At 39.1% G+C, this 15,492-nt stretch overlaps 1 protein-coding gene across 1 annotated transcript in view; it reads right to left on the bottom strand.

Moving 5' to 3' along the window:
- The window catches only part of LOC139222766 (receptor-type tyrosine-protein phosphatase delta-like), a 195,457-nt gene extending 183,298 nt beyond the window's left edge, over positions 1 to 12,159 (bottom strand). The window contains exon 1 of the mRNA XM_070854619.1: positions 12,143 to 12,159. The gene's annotated coding sequence lies outside the window, so the exon portion shown is untranslated. The remainder of the gene's footprint in view (positions 1 to 12,142) is intronic.
- Between the last annotated feature and the right edge of the window lie 3,333 nt (positions 12,160 to 15,492).

Genomic DNA, 15,492 nt, shown 5'->3' with positions numbered 1-15,492 from the left:
GTATTCACCTCTGAAGCAGTTGCTGATGTGTTTTGACTATGACAGTACTAAAAGCAACACTCTTGTTCCAGTGTCACAGTGTCTAGCATATCAAGGCTCATTTGCACCATCTGCCAGTGGAGGTGACAGGGGCAACTCAAGAGCCAAGGGGCTATTGAAAAATAGCCTTGCCACAATCTACCTGCTCCTCTGCTTTGTCCTCTATGGAATATGTCTTGGTTCAATTGGTCTTTTGGTGGCTTTTTGATGGCCAGTGATAAAGAAAGCCTGAGACATTGTGTTCTTGCGCACTGTCACAGCAGAGATTAGCTAATGTTCTGAGCTGTTTGTGGTGACAGGAGGTTGTTGGAAATGTCTGCTTCACTTAGACTGTGACTGCATTTGACTGCTATACTGTATAGTGAAGCGAAATGGGCAGTATTTCCAGGAGGAATGTTTTTTTTTTTCTACCATGCCAGCGGTGTGGAGGAAATATTAACTATTGGATTGTTGGCCATGAAATCTTGCAGAGACATTAATTGCCCTGGCAGGATGAATCCTAATGGCTTTGGTGACCCCATAACTTTTCCTCTTGTGCCCCCATAATGTTGACATTTGAGGGTTTTTTTAAAAAAAAAAAAAAGGTCTGAACAACTATTAGGTTTATTGTATGAAATTTTGTGCAGACATTCATGTCACCCTCTGGATGAATTGTAATTACTTTGGTGTGCCTTGACTTTCATGTGGCGCCACTATCAGATTAAACTTTTTATACATCAATTACTTTAGTTTATTACCAAATAAATGCAGAACTAATAACATCACCGTCATCATTATTGTGAATAAGTTAGCACATTGACACTAGCATTAAGCTCAAAGCACCGCTGTGCCTAAGTACAGCCTCTCAGAGCCACTAGCATAGCTTAAGATTCTTATTCATGTTCTATTTAGATTCCTCAGTGGACTGATTTCAGAGCAGAATTTGATACAGCTGTCACATCTCTAGTTCTTTGAACTCTGATTGTTGGTGTCAAAGAAAGAAGGAAAGAACATGTTCCTGAACTAGACAGTTGTAGACAAACATTGGTCTGCCAACCCTCTTTGTTAACTACTGATGAAGTGAGGGGTTCCACTTTGATGGTAATTTGAGCACAGACATTCTTAGACAAGTATATTTCATGAGGGTTGATTCTGTCCCTTCACATCTCTCTCAGAACTTCCCAGTTCCAGAAACTTCCTAACAAAGTTAGTGATCGTTGGTGCAATGTGTCATGCTTCTGACGGTTTGATTGTTTCTGTGTTTTCACATGCAGAGGAGCGGAGAGAAAAAGAGAGCTTCATGTGTTGCTCAAGGTCCTTTTAGATACTCCCCATCCCACATCTCCCTGCACAATTAATTTTATCTTTGGGGTATTATCAAGAGGGAGCCTGGCAAAGCAGCATGACAGAAAAACGGTCCAGAACCCCGAGGCCCAGGGTGGGAATTAATCTGTTTGACAAGATCTCTCACAAACGATTTGCCTGGCTTTCCTTCAGTTGGATGTTGCCACTACCCTGCATATCTGAGGGGGTGGAGAATAAGCATGTTTCAAACATAATGCAGACTGAATCGACTCAAAACGTTGAAGTGAGCAGTGACGGGGTGTTGTTGATGTGTTGGAAATGCAAAATGGAAAAATGCAACCCTTACAGGTGTTGGGTGTTTGGACAACCTTAGTGGTGTGGCAGTTAAGTGAGTGTTAAGCATTGTTCAAATCAACTATGCAGCCATAATAATGAATTGTTATTATGGTCAGCTGAAATTGGCATTATTTTATCCACAAAGCAGGACTCAGAACTAAATCAAGCTCCCTCAAATGGTTAGCCTCGTTTTACTTGCGCTTTCAAAACTATTGACATCAAGCAGACGTTTGATGCATTATCTGGGACGCAGAAAATTAATCAAAGTAATGATTGAATAATTATCTCAAGTGCAATTAATTAAACATGCCAATGAACTCATCTTGAACAGCTGTCCTAGCTTCACCACTTAATCACTTGTGAGAATTACCAAACACAAATGGAGGACGCCGAGTGCATGCAATAATCTCTGCAAAGTGCATTGTTTACAAACAGTAATTAATATCACACCGTGTATTAGCAGGCTAAGTGACTGCAGTGCACTTCTATAATTGTTCCAGAGAGAGTTGGGTTTCTTCCCCACTCTTGCCTCAGACATCTCTTGCTAAGACAGAGACAGATTATAAGCCTGAGTGCTGACATTATAGCCTACATTCCAAAAATTCACATAGATTTACAGTGTTTTTGATTCCATATTTTGTGGGTGTGAATGTGCCTTATTAAAATGCCAAAAAGACTTCATCCTTCTTTGCAAAATCAATGATTTAACCTACTGAGTGTCCTGTACATTATTATCAATGGATATTACCCTAACCAGATAATTCATGTTCAGTCCAATTTCTAGCCCACATACTGAAGAGTAGAGTTATTTTATGTTTCTGCCTGAGAATGTAAAATAGTTTTTACTATATTTGTTGGCAAAGAACTGCCTAAAAGTGTCAGTGAGCTCCCTTAGCACCTCTTGAAGGGATAGCTATGACCACGCCAATGTGGAAGTCTGTGGCATTCTACGATGAGGTAATTTCGGGCATCACATATACGGCTTTCATGGTCTGTGGAGCCTGACAGTCACAGCGGACTCCAGGAAATGGTCTGTGTGGTTCTGACATATGAGGGATCTATCTTCGACAGACTAGCGTCTGGAAACAGGAATGAAGATTGACATCGGGGTGGCACCAGGCAGCAGACAGCCTAAAAATGAACTGGAAAAGAACAGTCACTAACTCTTCATATATGGTCGTTTATGAGTTAAAGTTACGGTTTACTGATTACAGTAATACTTTAGATCTATAGCGTAGTTCAGCACAATGTACTATTGTATTATGACACACACATTATTATAATATCAGTAATCACATGCGCTTATTAAAGCTTACATAAAATGGTGCTATTGTCATTAGAATATAAACCAATGTAGGATTCTGAATATAAAAAGGGATAATTAGCATATTCATTATGAATTTAATATCTTTCACAGTACTGTACATTTCAGTGAGGACTGCACCACCCAAGTACAAGTGAGATACTACAGTAATTAAAATAAGCTTAGTGCAAACTGTGGGACTTAGTGCTTTTTTCCCTTCTGAACTTCAAAATTCGCATGTGTAATGACAACATAGAGAATTAAATGCCTCAGAGGGAAGGTAAAAGATAGTAAAAATACAGCAGCAGTGGTCTTTTATGACACCGTGCCAGACAAAGGTTACCTTTTAATTAATATAAAGTTGTGTATTTTCTCTGTGTACATAGTGTACGGAATATGTACACGAACCAAAAAAGGACAAAATTACTGTCAAAGGGTATTGCTGCCAGCATACAAGTAATCACCTACCTGTAAAGGTTTATATTGGAACGCCCTATGTCTAAATCGTGACATTTTTCATTAAGCGTTCTTACAAGAGCATATCAATTGAAGTTGTGTGAAAAGTAAACACTTGATGAAAATAATACAGAACACAGACATTGGAAGTTAATCTGTTTCTTAGTTTCTTGAAATAAAATGTCACCAGCCTTATCAATTAATGTGTGGAAAAGCAATTATCTTGAATTCTGTCTGTCTGGACTTCAGTGGAGACAATTTGCAATGAAGGAATGCAATAGGCTTTAATCGTCCTTGTGTTGTTGCAACAAAATTGTTGAAGCCATAGTTTCATTTTTTCTTCTTTGTTGCTTTTCTCCTGCTTATTTTTCGTCTATCTTTGTAACTATGTATTCACGTCATGCTGGAGAATATTCTTAATAGCTTCAAGAATTACAGATTTTGACTGGGTTAAAAACTAAGTTTAAAGTACAAACTAATTTTGTTGCTTGTCGCAGGCCGAAACATCCAGTCACTTTGATCATTTTATTGTTTGTCCCAGCAGAGTGCTTTGTAGGAATCGATTTCCCTCCAGTATAATTGGTGTCATGCCTGGTTTGGCTAAATAAGCCGTAACACCAGAAGATACCCTGGCAAACTAAAAGGGTATTGCTGACACTTTGCTCAAGACTATACTGAGCAATTACATTGACAAAAAAGGTTTTTAGGCATTATGCTGTGCAAAGCTCTCAGAACAATGTGTAATAGTATTAATAGGAATTACTTACACTTCGATGAGAAATGCCAGTTATCTAAGTCTCTTTTGCGTTTGATTATAAGATTATTGTGCACATTACAGTGTTGACCATGTTATTTGCTTTCAGTGGGCTTGTTTTCCCTGCTCTTGCTTTTCCAGTTGAGCGTGGTTCATCAAACATTCAGATCATGAAAGGCAATAACACATGCTGTTACCAGATTCTGCAATATATCATCTCAGTTTAACTTATGTGTTTTTAGCGGACTTTTACTGTAATTGAAGCGCATTACCACAAAATGGATTCACCTCTGATCATTCAGTCACGCTCAGTGAAAGTCTGTAAAACCCCAATTCACTGTCTGCTATCCAGAGGAGCTTAATGTATTTTTGTTAACAGAAAAGTACAAGGTTAAAAGGTTAATATCTGGCAGTGACTACAATTCTCTATGCTATTGTAGCAGTGCATCCCCTCTCTCACTCTCTCTCTTTCTCTCTCTCTCTCACATTCGCGCTTCCACAATTGTGCTATTGTGTGAGTGCACACTCACACAGATACACACACATACACACACACACACAATGATGGTACGCTCCCCTCAGTGTACAAGTTGCAGCAGAGCCATCCATCCAAACCCATAGACCATGAAATTAGGTTAAGACGTAAGGCTGTGAATGACACAGGTGTGGATACAAATGAGAACATCCGAATGAAGAAGTACAGATCCAAGACAGCTGATACTGTAGTCGTTATAGGCATTCAGAATTATATTTCACAGCTTCCTCCTTCATTTTATTTAGCCCACTTTTCCTGTTGTGTATTAGTGGTCAGGACAGGGCATTAGCATACATGCTGGGAAGCTGTGCGTAAGGATATTAGGAGCTCTGTCATATTCCAAATCTCATTTCCCATAGAAAACTAAAAAGTCGCTCAAGCTTGGCTGCACTCTCTGCTCCCTTGTATAAATCAGAGCATTGCTTTTCTTTTCTTTTTCAAATACATTCATATATTCAAATTCTACAGTCTTGTTCTTTTTAATAATTTCTCTCCATGTACGACTAAGATTTAACAAGTGACAAGCATAATGGCAATAATTGCAACCCCTTTTATGACAATATTAATGTACTAACCGAATCACCAGAGAGGACTCTGGCACTGGCCAGTTCTGCTATATCCGTGATGTGCTGCTTATGCACTGCATTTTTAAAAATTAATTCTTCCCACAATAGGTGTGATTACAATTAAGCAATTAAAACAAAAGATTGTCTTTTATGGTTTAAAAAGCCAATGTTAATCAATCAATACTGACTGAGCGTGAATCAGACACCAACTTAACCACAATTTTTGCCTTGGAATAACACCACATTATTATCACTGAAAAAGGCACTCTGTGTGTCATATTCTGCCGAACTGACCAACATGACTGCGAGGGAGACTGAGCTGTAACATACAGTACCTGCTGATGATGAGTTGCTTTTAGTGATACACATGTAAACCCACATGTCAGTGTTGAGTAAATCAGTTCATTTTCTATTACTAACATTATTTGTTAGTTAAAATCCATGTTTAATGTAAAGTTGGGGCCTGTAGCTGTTAATTGCCTTATAAGGTACAATTTTATGGTCCAAATGGGTAAGTAGAGGAGATTTATCTATTAAGTAGATTCACCTATATATTATATATATCTGTCTTTTGCCAACCATACCTGTATCAAAATGGTCAATGCTGTGATAATGTCATGGAATTTCATTGGGGAATAATTGTGAATTAAAATGTACAGCTTCTATATCACTCAATAAAGAAGACCAGTAATTTAAAAGAAAATTATTATAATATAATATAATATATACTGCAGGTTGATAGAGGCAGAGAACCCTGGACTGACTATCCTGAATTGGTTGGTGATCATGCGGATGGAATGAGAATATACAGCATTAAGAAAGAAGTCACGATAATTAGCTAAGCACTTGTGAGCAGGCAAGTCGATAAAGGTGAGTTTTTGGAAGTGATTTAAAGCGATGGTATGCTCCATGCATTGGCCCTTTCAAAGACTATTGATGACAAACACCAAATCAATCTAGAGTTTGGACCAGTCGGCCATAATAGAGTTTATGCCACGTATAGTGGAGATGTCAACCTCCTCTTTTGATGCCTCATCTTTTTTTATTTTGCCCTCAAATAATACAAAAAAACGGTCACAGTGTGGTTAAACCATCAGATTTGTCATCAAAGTGCTATAGAAAGGGTCACAGCTTTTGAAAGCAACCACATCTAGAGCTGGTAATGTGAGAGCACCACATTGACTATTGCTTTTACCATAATAGGTATTGACCTGCACATCAGCAAGGATCTGCTGATGTCTGCAGTCCTTCAAACCCCACTGAGTTCAAACATGAAAAGTTTCTACTCCAATCACCATAGGTCTACATTGATACAAAAGACTGCTGAGCACTTAAAAGGGAATAAAATATGTGGAATGGTGAATGTGATATCAGCTGAGTCTGATTTTGATTGATAGGCCTTTTGGGGCCATGTGGGGTGCATGAAAGAGAGAGTCAAGAGTGAATTTGCCAACTAATGATCCTTTCCGTTTTTGAATTATGTTTAACCTGGGTATTCAAGATACCATGACAGCAGGAATGAAGCAGTGGAAAAGTGAGCGGGATTGGAATGCCAATCAAGATAAACAAACACCATGCACTACAGCAGAGGTTGAACTAATTGCATCAGAAGGCAGAGGAATAATTAACTTCAGTGCACTCTTGCTGCCTTTATTCACAGTATAAACAAAGATACAATACCAGTGCATAGCCTTGGATGTACAGTTGGGATACAATAAATAGCCTTAAGTGGTAAATCAGCTCATTTAATGTGTCAATTGTGCTTGCTTACACACACACAAGCAGCACTTGTGGGATGCCAAAGGGTCAAGTGGTTTTCAATGTGTGCTGTGAAAAAGTCCTGACGCTAGCTAATATTTCCTGATGTGTTCCTTTTATTTGCATACTGGGTGCTGCCTCAGCCAGCTCCTATTGTCAGAGCTTTCTATTTGAATGTCAACACTATTATTACAGCAGGTGATGCAACAGCAGGTGTCTCTCTGCCTGTCTGTCTTGAATCATCTGTCTGTCTTTCTGTGCCTTTGTGCCTCTCCTTTGCTTTCCTTCCCTCAGTTTTGTTTAACAGCTATCATTATGTGTCTGCCAAATGCAATCCACTTGGAATCCACTTTTTCTACCCCACGTTTTCAAGCATCTCTATTTTTCTCGGCTTGACATTCTACCACTCACTCTGACTGTAATGGGTGAAACGGAGAAAGCTCCTTGTTTCTGTCTCGTCTCTCTTTCCCTATTGTTTACAGCCGAAGCCCTGACAGTGTTGCTTCTCACTAGCTTGGGGAAAATGGACACTTTGACATTTCACACCCTGAAATGTGGCAGCGCATGGTATTACTTGTAAACACTGTTCATTACCGCCTTGACAGCTGATGACCAAGATTCAACCTTCCCATACCTGCCTCTGCCAAGACTGCACACAAACGGGACTTTCTAACTTCAACATGTTCAGCGCGATCAAAGCTGAGAGGCTGTGTTCTTTTCTTTTTTTCTTATCCTGTGCTCTTCTGTCTCCTTGTCCTTACTTTCAACCATGTAATCAAGTGCACTTTATTGCTGTCATGTCTGCATAGGTCAGACTATATTTTTAAGTCGGGCTTCATTGATGTTGAGAGACTTGAGACTGTGAACAGAAAGCAGCGGGGGTTTGGAAATGGGGAAAGATGATAGAAGAAAGAAAATGGCTAATAAATAGTTTATAACAATTTGACTTGTAGCCATAATTTTGTAGTAACGGAGGCCTCTGAACAATAACACTAACAATGAAGGTTAAATTAGTTTCTCTGCCACATTTGTCACTGAAATGTATATCCTTCAATACAAGTTTCATGTCACAAGGAATGGCAATTTCAGGATGAGTCATTAATTTTGGGTCTATCTGTAGGCCTATGCCAGTTAGTTGCCCATTTGAATTCATTGGGAAATGTTTCATGAGCTTGTAAAATTAAACATTAAAACTGTAAAAATGAATTCCATATCTCCACGCTGGAGTATGTGTTCTACCAAATGATTAAGGCTCCAGATGCAATTATGACACGGCTGTAAAAGGCTCGTTCTTATATTATAGACAGAATACAATTTAGCTTCAGGTCAAGTGCTTCTGTACTTCCATGTTCAAACTGGATCCCTAATTCATTGCTCATTCATTAAGGCATTGCTTTTTTTCAATTTGTTCAGTATGTCATTTTAAGTCAGCGCAGATTTGGCAAGCACACTTTAATGAATCTGAAGTGGTCTGGATTGCTTAGAGACTATCACTCGTTCATGATTTACAAGAGGGAGTAAGGTGATTTCATTTTCTTATAAATTTTAATCTGCCCCTCCACTGAGGTGCACAGCTGTTTGCTATGCTTACACTGTAGACTACGAAACATGACCAATTGATCCCCAAGCAAATGAGATTCTAGGGAAGTTTTAGTGAGATTGGCTGAAAAAAAATTCTTGCCAATATGACGAAATTGAGAGATTGTACTATTGTGTGCTGAATCCAGACCTGCCTGATTGTGAGGATAAGACCTAGTCTTGTTGTGGACACAGAGCTTCTGTCCCAGCTCCTTTGAAAAACTGTGAAAATGGACTCAAGTTAACATCAAATAACAGAGACTGTTGGAGACTGTCATATAGAAGAGAGTTGGAGAATTGAAATCATCTACATTTAAGTCAGAAAAAAATATTACTGTAGTCTGTAGACCTTTGTGACTGTGTTTGTATTCAGTATTTAATTGTTTTCATATTGGACATGTCCATACAGTAATGAACACATATTCCTTTGAACTGCAAGTATAATTTTTTCCATTAAAAAGAAACATTTGCTTTCTTGATAACAACACTCTTTCTTTCATTTGAAAAATAATACTAACCACAGTTTATTAGACTTTGTCAATAGAATTGATGGTCTGAACAGATATTGTAACCAAGGCCTCCTTTGTGCAAGGCTTGAACATAATGTACACTGATCATGAGCAATAAAGCCTCCAGTATGTCAGTGGTTTAATGCGTTTGTGCAACATTGTTTACAGCTAATAACTAACCCTAACTCTATGTTGTTTAAAGTAATGCATATACAAATGGCTTGGATTCGATGAGCAAACTAATGTGAATTTTGAGATTTGAATAACAGATTTGTTCATGAATCACTTATATTGAGCCAATCATGTAAACAATAACCAATCAACAAAAAAAACAAAACAGTGGTTCAGTTTGCACCACTGGAACATTCGATACAACCAGAATGAGGTGCATTGAGCATAATCTTCTATGTACGGAATATTATACGAATTTACAGTAGTTGTCCTAAGCACAGTGAACAAGATGTCATTCATTTTTAGAAATGATTCAGGAGCTTTTATATATTATATAACTACATAACATGCTGCTGTCACCTATGACATGACTGGACATCAGCCTTAACAAAATCCTAATTACATTCTGTGTCATCATCAAGACATTTTCACAAATACATGGTATGAAAAGCACATACACAGCACGAAAAAAGAAATTCATGTTATTGGGTCTGTATGATTATCTGGTAGGAAATTAGCCTATAGATTATTCTATTTCACGCCTATGTTATAAGTGACATGAGATTCATCGCTGTAGAGATATGGAATTCATTTTGGCACAACTAAGTATTTTAATATGATTGTCACTAATATCATTCATATTGGCAAAATTTCCAGTTCAGTGGCTGAATATTCTCATATCCGGTGGGACTGGGGACGCCTCTTTCTCTTCCCAAAGAGGAAACAGCAATATTGCATGTCTTTTGAGTTTATGCAAAGCATTTCCCATTTTCCTCCAACAGCACACACTCAGAGCAGCCATGGCAAATATCATTAAATGCCCTGCTAACACCCTATCCCCTCTACACACTCACACATACACACAAACAAATGTGCGCACAAAACTACCTCTCCCTTCTCTCTGCCCATTCTCATTTTCCCCCCTCTTTTTCTTCCTGGCTATCGCTCAGTCGCAGTGCACGAGGGAAAGAGAGTGCATTGATCTGCCAAAGAGAGCAGCCATTTCACTGGGCGAGTCAACGCGGCGCTCCTGTCCCTGAATGGGAATTGCTCATTTCACCTGGCCGCCTTGCCTATAGCAGACTAGTGGGAAGCCCCGCTCGAGGTGGGACAGGGAGGGAGGGAGTGCAGGAGTCAGGGCCCTGGTCAGGGCTTGGCAGGTGGCAGATAAGAGCTCCTCATGCTGCTCCTGCACGTACTTACCACTGCTGCTGGAGCTCAGCCTCTCTCTGTCTTTCACACACTCACAAGCACATACACATAGCTTTTCTCCACACATGTGAGGCACTAATAATAACTTTGCCGTTCTAGTGAGTCAGCCTTCTTTCCTCAGGCAAGGATAAAAGTAAAACATGGTGCGTTTATTGAGTCTGAAATCACTAACTGTGGAATTCCCAGAACAGGGCTTTAGCTCAGCCTGTATTCCATTCACTGCCAAGATGCCATGTGGCCACAATATCTAATATTGTGTCCAAAGCAAGTGCTGATAGACTGATAAACTAGCCAGATATTTCACATAAACAACATACAGTATAGGAAATATGTAATTTTGTGGATCAGAAGAGTTGGTGCTGAATAACTTGGGTCATTTGAGTACTTGACTTTGTAGTATGTGTATGAAGTCCTATCATTCAGTCACGTTTGCCTCAAGTTGGTAAAAGTGGATATCTTATTGCAAGAGCTGCAGCTGTAGTGAATGAAAATGAATTATCTCAATTGTGAATGTTTTGAAAAATTCAGTATGACCATTTTGCAACTTTCATTAAAAATACATGGTAAATAGCACATTTACTAAATATAGCATCTTTTCCTTGTTAGTCTGTGAACTGGGGACTGTTTCTCAGTAGAAAGTAGTTACTACTCAGACCAATGTATCGCAATGTCTCGAAAGTACCAAAGATTCCATTCACCTCCATTGTTCTTGAGTGGACATGGAGAGACAGATCTCAAAGACTCAGCAGATAAAACCAACAGTATCGTCAGAATTATGCAAAGCTTTTTTTGTAACCCCAACCCTTGAAATAAAGTGCAATCATGTGACAATGTGATATCAATTCAGAATTTCCTCTTTGCTTTTTTGGAGGTTTTCTGCTGTTCTTCTCAGTATATCATGTCAACTAAATCTGTCTCTGTCAAACTTAACTCGCATATAAGTGCAGCCTTCAGCCATCTAGTATCTGACTCACCTCTCTGGCAATTCCCCCTCCACCCTCCCCACCTCCCCATCCTTCATGTGTCCGAAACACATTCCATCCAGCCACTTCATTCCCCCACTTCATCCTTCACATGTTCTCAAATTTATTTCTCTCTATCTCTCTACCCTGGTCAGCCCACTTTCCTCCCTCCATCTTGCCTATCTCTCCGCTGCTCTCCTTGCTCAGTGACAGTCTCATCACACTCTATCAATCAGGCTTGTGAGGCCCGGGTGCAGCACAGCACAGCATCGCACAGTCCTAGTCTGGTCCCATCAGTGCCAGTCAGTCTCGCTCACTCTCTCAGTCACTTTAAAAAGGTTTAGGTTGCCAGATATAGTCTGTTTCCCTCGCCCCACTGCAGGTCAGCAGATGGGAGGGATTGAGCTGGAGTCAAGATTCAGCTTAGCGCTTGATTTGATATCGCTTGACAAATTCTCTGGCCTATCAAAATGGGCAACTCTTCTTTTAAACAAAGACGAACTCTTGGACACATGATCAGCTCCAACCCTTAGCTGATAAATTTGAAAACATGAAGAAAGGGCAGCATGTGAACCCCTTTAATGTACAACTTGGAATTCAAGCAAATGGGAAATGATGCAAAGTAGAGGTCAGATCATTTTTGTCCTCAGCTCATCAGCTATTCTTTTCAGTCTCTTACCTGCCGCAGGCCTCATCCTGTGGTTGACGTCTCAGGAAAGAGAACTGCATAAATGAGAAAGACAGAAAAGAACAGGATGAGGATGAATAGCTTCATCAAGCTGTCTGCGTGGAGTAAAGGCCACGTTTCTGTGCATTCATTATGAATAAGGAACTAAAAAATAAATCAGCGAAGTTTACTGTACAGGATTTGCTATAAAAATGCTTGTTAGGTTGCTCATTTAATTAGTCAATTTACTCAGCACCATTATTTTCAAAATATATAGTACATACATAAAGACACACAGAATACTTGTTTTGCAAAGAAATTTCAGTTGAAGGAACAGAAAATTGCATGTGCAGTAGAGAATGACTTAACCACTTTTATCGATTGGCTTTGTGCATTATAATGAAAACAAGTGTAATTACATTTTCCTTTAAGTAGCACAACAAATTAGGCTTGTGAGTTATTCTGGAAGCAAAAGAGGAAAAAAAAAAAAACATCTTGCATTTAATGTGCTGAAGATTTTCTTAGGCTATTTCCTTGCTAAATGCATTAGCAGATGCTGCTGTGCCCATACAAGCCTGTGGACTAATATTCTTGTAAATGATTAGCTACTTATTTAACCAACAGGGAGAAATGTGCTTTGGGTGGTTACAACAAAAATGAGTTGAGGATAAACATTTTTTTAAGCTACAGTGGGTGAGCTTTAATTTGACTCATTATCTTTTAAAACATTATTGTAGGGCTTTTTGCAGTCAAATGAGATGATTAGCAATGATGATTATGAATGTCATGATTACAGTAGTCTTTCTGCCCAACTTGTCATTCCTGTTAATTCAGAGTCAATTTTCTGTGCGAATGTAATTGGCGGATTACATGTGAAAGAGGCAAATATGGGCAACTCGATATATAATTGCATTAAAAGCTCTTCATGGACATTCGTAGAAACAGAATCCTTTATTTAGAGTTTTAGGCTCCTAACATGTAAATGACAGGGAAACATAATTACCCAGGTGAGGATGTGGCTGCTGCCTAGCCCCTTCAACCTGACTTCATCAACAGTGTGTTTTGCCAAGTTCCTTGTTATCTGGTTTCTCTCTATACACCCTGTTCATGCTAATGAATCCACAAATTAAATTGTAGAACAGAGGAATATTAGGGCGCCTGCCGTTTTGATGTGGTGAGGAATACTCAATTAGGCTGGATTTGGCCCCGTAATTATTACATTATAGCTAAGATAAGTGTTCAATGGCAACAAATGCTTTGATGGACTCCATTCTGTAACAAAGGCAACGGGTGAGCAAAGACGAAAATGCCAGAAGAGCGAAGGGGTAAAGAAAAAAAAAGCAAGTGAGAAAGTGACAAGAAAGCTATCGCACGGGAGCGCCTGTCTGCAGCAGCCATATTTCATTACACAGCACCGAAGCTTAGGAGGCAATCAAGCATATTTAGCCATCCTCGTCTCGCCCCCCCAAAGCAATTATTACTCCCCAGTTTTTTACTGTGCCTTGCCATGGGGAAAATGAACCACAGTACTTATCAGCTCAATGCATACACAAGTGACTGGGGTGGAGGACATGTAGGTGTGTGTGTGAGAGCAAGGGCATGCATAGACACTTGTGTTTACGTTTTCAGGAGGTGTTGGAGGGGAGGGTAGTGGTGAGCTGACGACTAGTGAGCAATCGGTTACCTTTTTCAATCCCATTAGCTTGGTAACATCAGCACATTTAGGGGCAGCAGGCGGAGCGAGTGGAGATACAGAGATAACCATAAACATGTCACCAAAAATGCATTGTTATTTGCATTCATATTGGAAAGAGCCAAATTGATGTGGGGTCAAACAGGGAAGGTGAGGGTTTATGACCTGTGCATAGCTCTGCTGTCAGCAGCTCTGATCTATTGGACCGGCCAGCCTTGTCAGGCTTTACGCCTGATTATATTATCATGGCTGACGATCAATGCGAATGAATGATCGTTCATCCACAAAGGGGAGTAGAACGAATACAGCAGGAAGCAAACAGTACATTCTTTAGTAATATAGTTAATGGAAATGCATTTCCCATCCTGAAGTCATCGAGTTAAGTGATGCCTTGCATGCACGCTGCAATACGAAACACTTTCAAAATACTTAAGCTGTATCTCGCCTTTTTATTCAGTCTGTATATTTTTGAAATATTATCTTGCAGTAATAGAGAGAAGCGGCAGAACTGTGAAATAAAAAAACAAACATACTTCACTGTTCTGTGGGTTTTGAGCAGCTAATGTGCACTCATTTGGGTGGCACAGCCGCCAACTGCAGCATTAGTTCCCATCTGGGGACTTGTGTTTTGGTGAAAGTGCTTCTCCATTTGTGAGACTCTTTAGTTCTGGGCATCCTCCCCAAACCCATAACTCAACGTCCCTCGATCACTCCCATGCGACTGGCTGTCATAATCATCAGCATTATGCTACCTCAATGGGCCTGATTTACAAGTCTGGACATGGCACCAGCTCTGCGCCAAGGGGTAAACATGAGGCTGTTTGCTACTTCCAAGCCTATTTCTCCCTACTGCATTTAATAGGGAGGAGAGACAGATATTCATAACAGAAAAGTAGCTTTTCAGATCTATGATTTGTTTACAAGTCTGCAACTAAAACTCATAAAAAAGGGTTGGATTTTGTTCAGAATTCTACATGTATAAAAACACTCATGCAATGTAGTATACATGCATGAATGCGTTTAATAGGTTCAAACATTTTTTGAGTTGTACATTTTTTGTAAAAAAGTTAATAATAATAATTGATAATGGAAAAAAAAGTTTGATTTGTGGAATGAATTTTAAACATGCACTTTGCCACATGCAGAGGACACCAGTCCTGTCGCCATTTGTGCATCATAATCAACTGGTATCCTGTAGGGCCAATCTATCAGTTTGGAGAGACACAGGAGATTTATGAACTGAGTTCATTAATTGCATTAAAAAACACTTTGTATTTAAAAAATAAAGTGACTCAAACAGCTTTTTGTAATGTGTTCCATAAATGTGTAAAAAGTGATTTTTATTCACAATGGCTATGTGAAAAGTTTTAGTCTGTCTTACTTATGAAATGAGTTGAACCAATGGAACACATATTGTTCACATAGAAAGTACCCTTGCATTTAGTTGAAAATCAAAAATAATATGCCATGTCCATGGAACATGATTAAACTATATAAATAACGGTTATATAATTAATGTTATGTAATTATTTAAACTATATAGTATTCCTTCTGCATATGCAGTCTCACATTGTGTTAGATATTGAATACTGTGTCTTTCATGGAGCAGTGCTGTGTATTATTATATGTCTTTGAACTTGGATCGTACTTTTTCCACCTTGAGGCAGCA

The sequence above is a fragment of the Pempheris klunzingeri genome, chromosome 23, assembly GCF_042242105.1.
Source record: "Pempheris klunzingeri isolate RE-2024b chromosome 23, fPemKlu1.hap1, whole genome shotgun sequence".
NCBI lineage: Eukaryota > Metazoa > Chordata > Actinopteri > Acropomatiformes > Pempheridae > Pempheris > Pempheris klunzingeri.
This window is presented reverse-complemented; position numbering and strand designations above follow the sequence as displayed.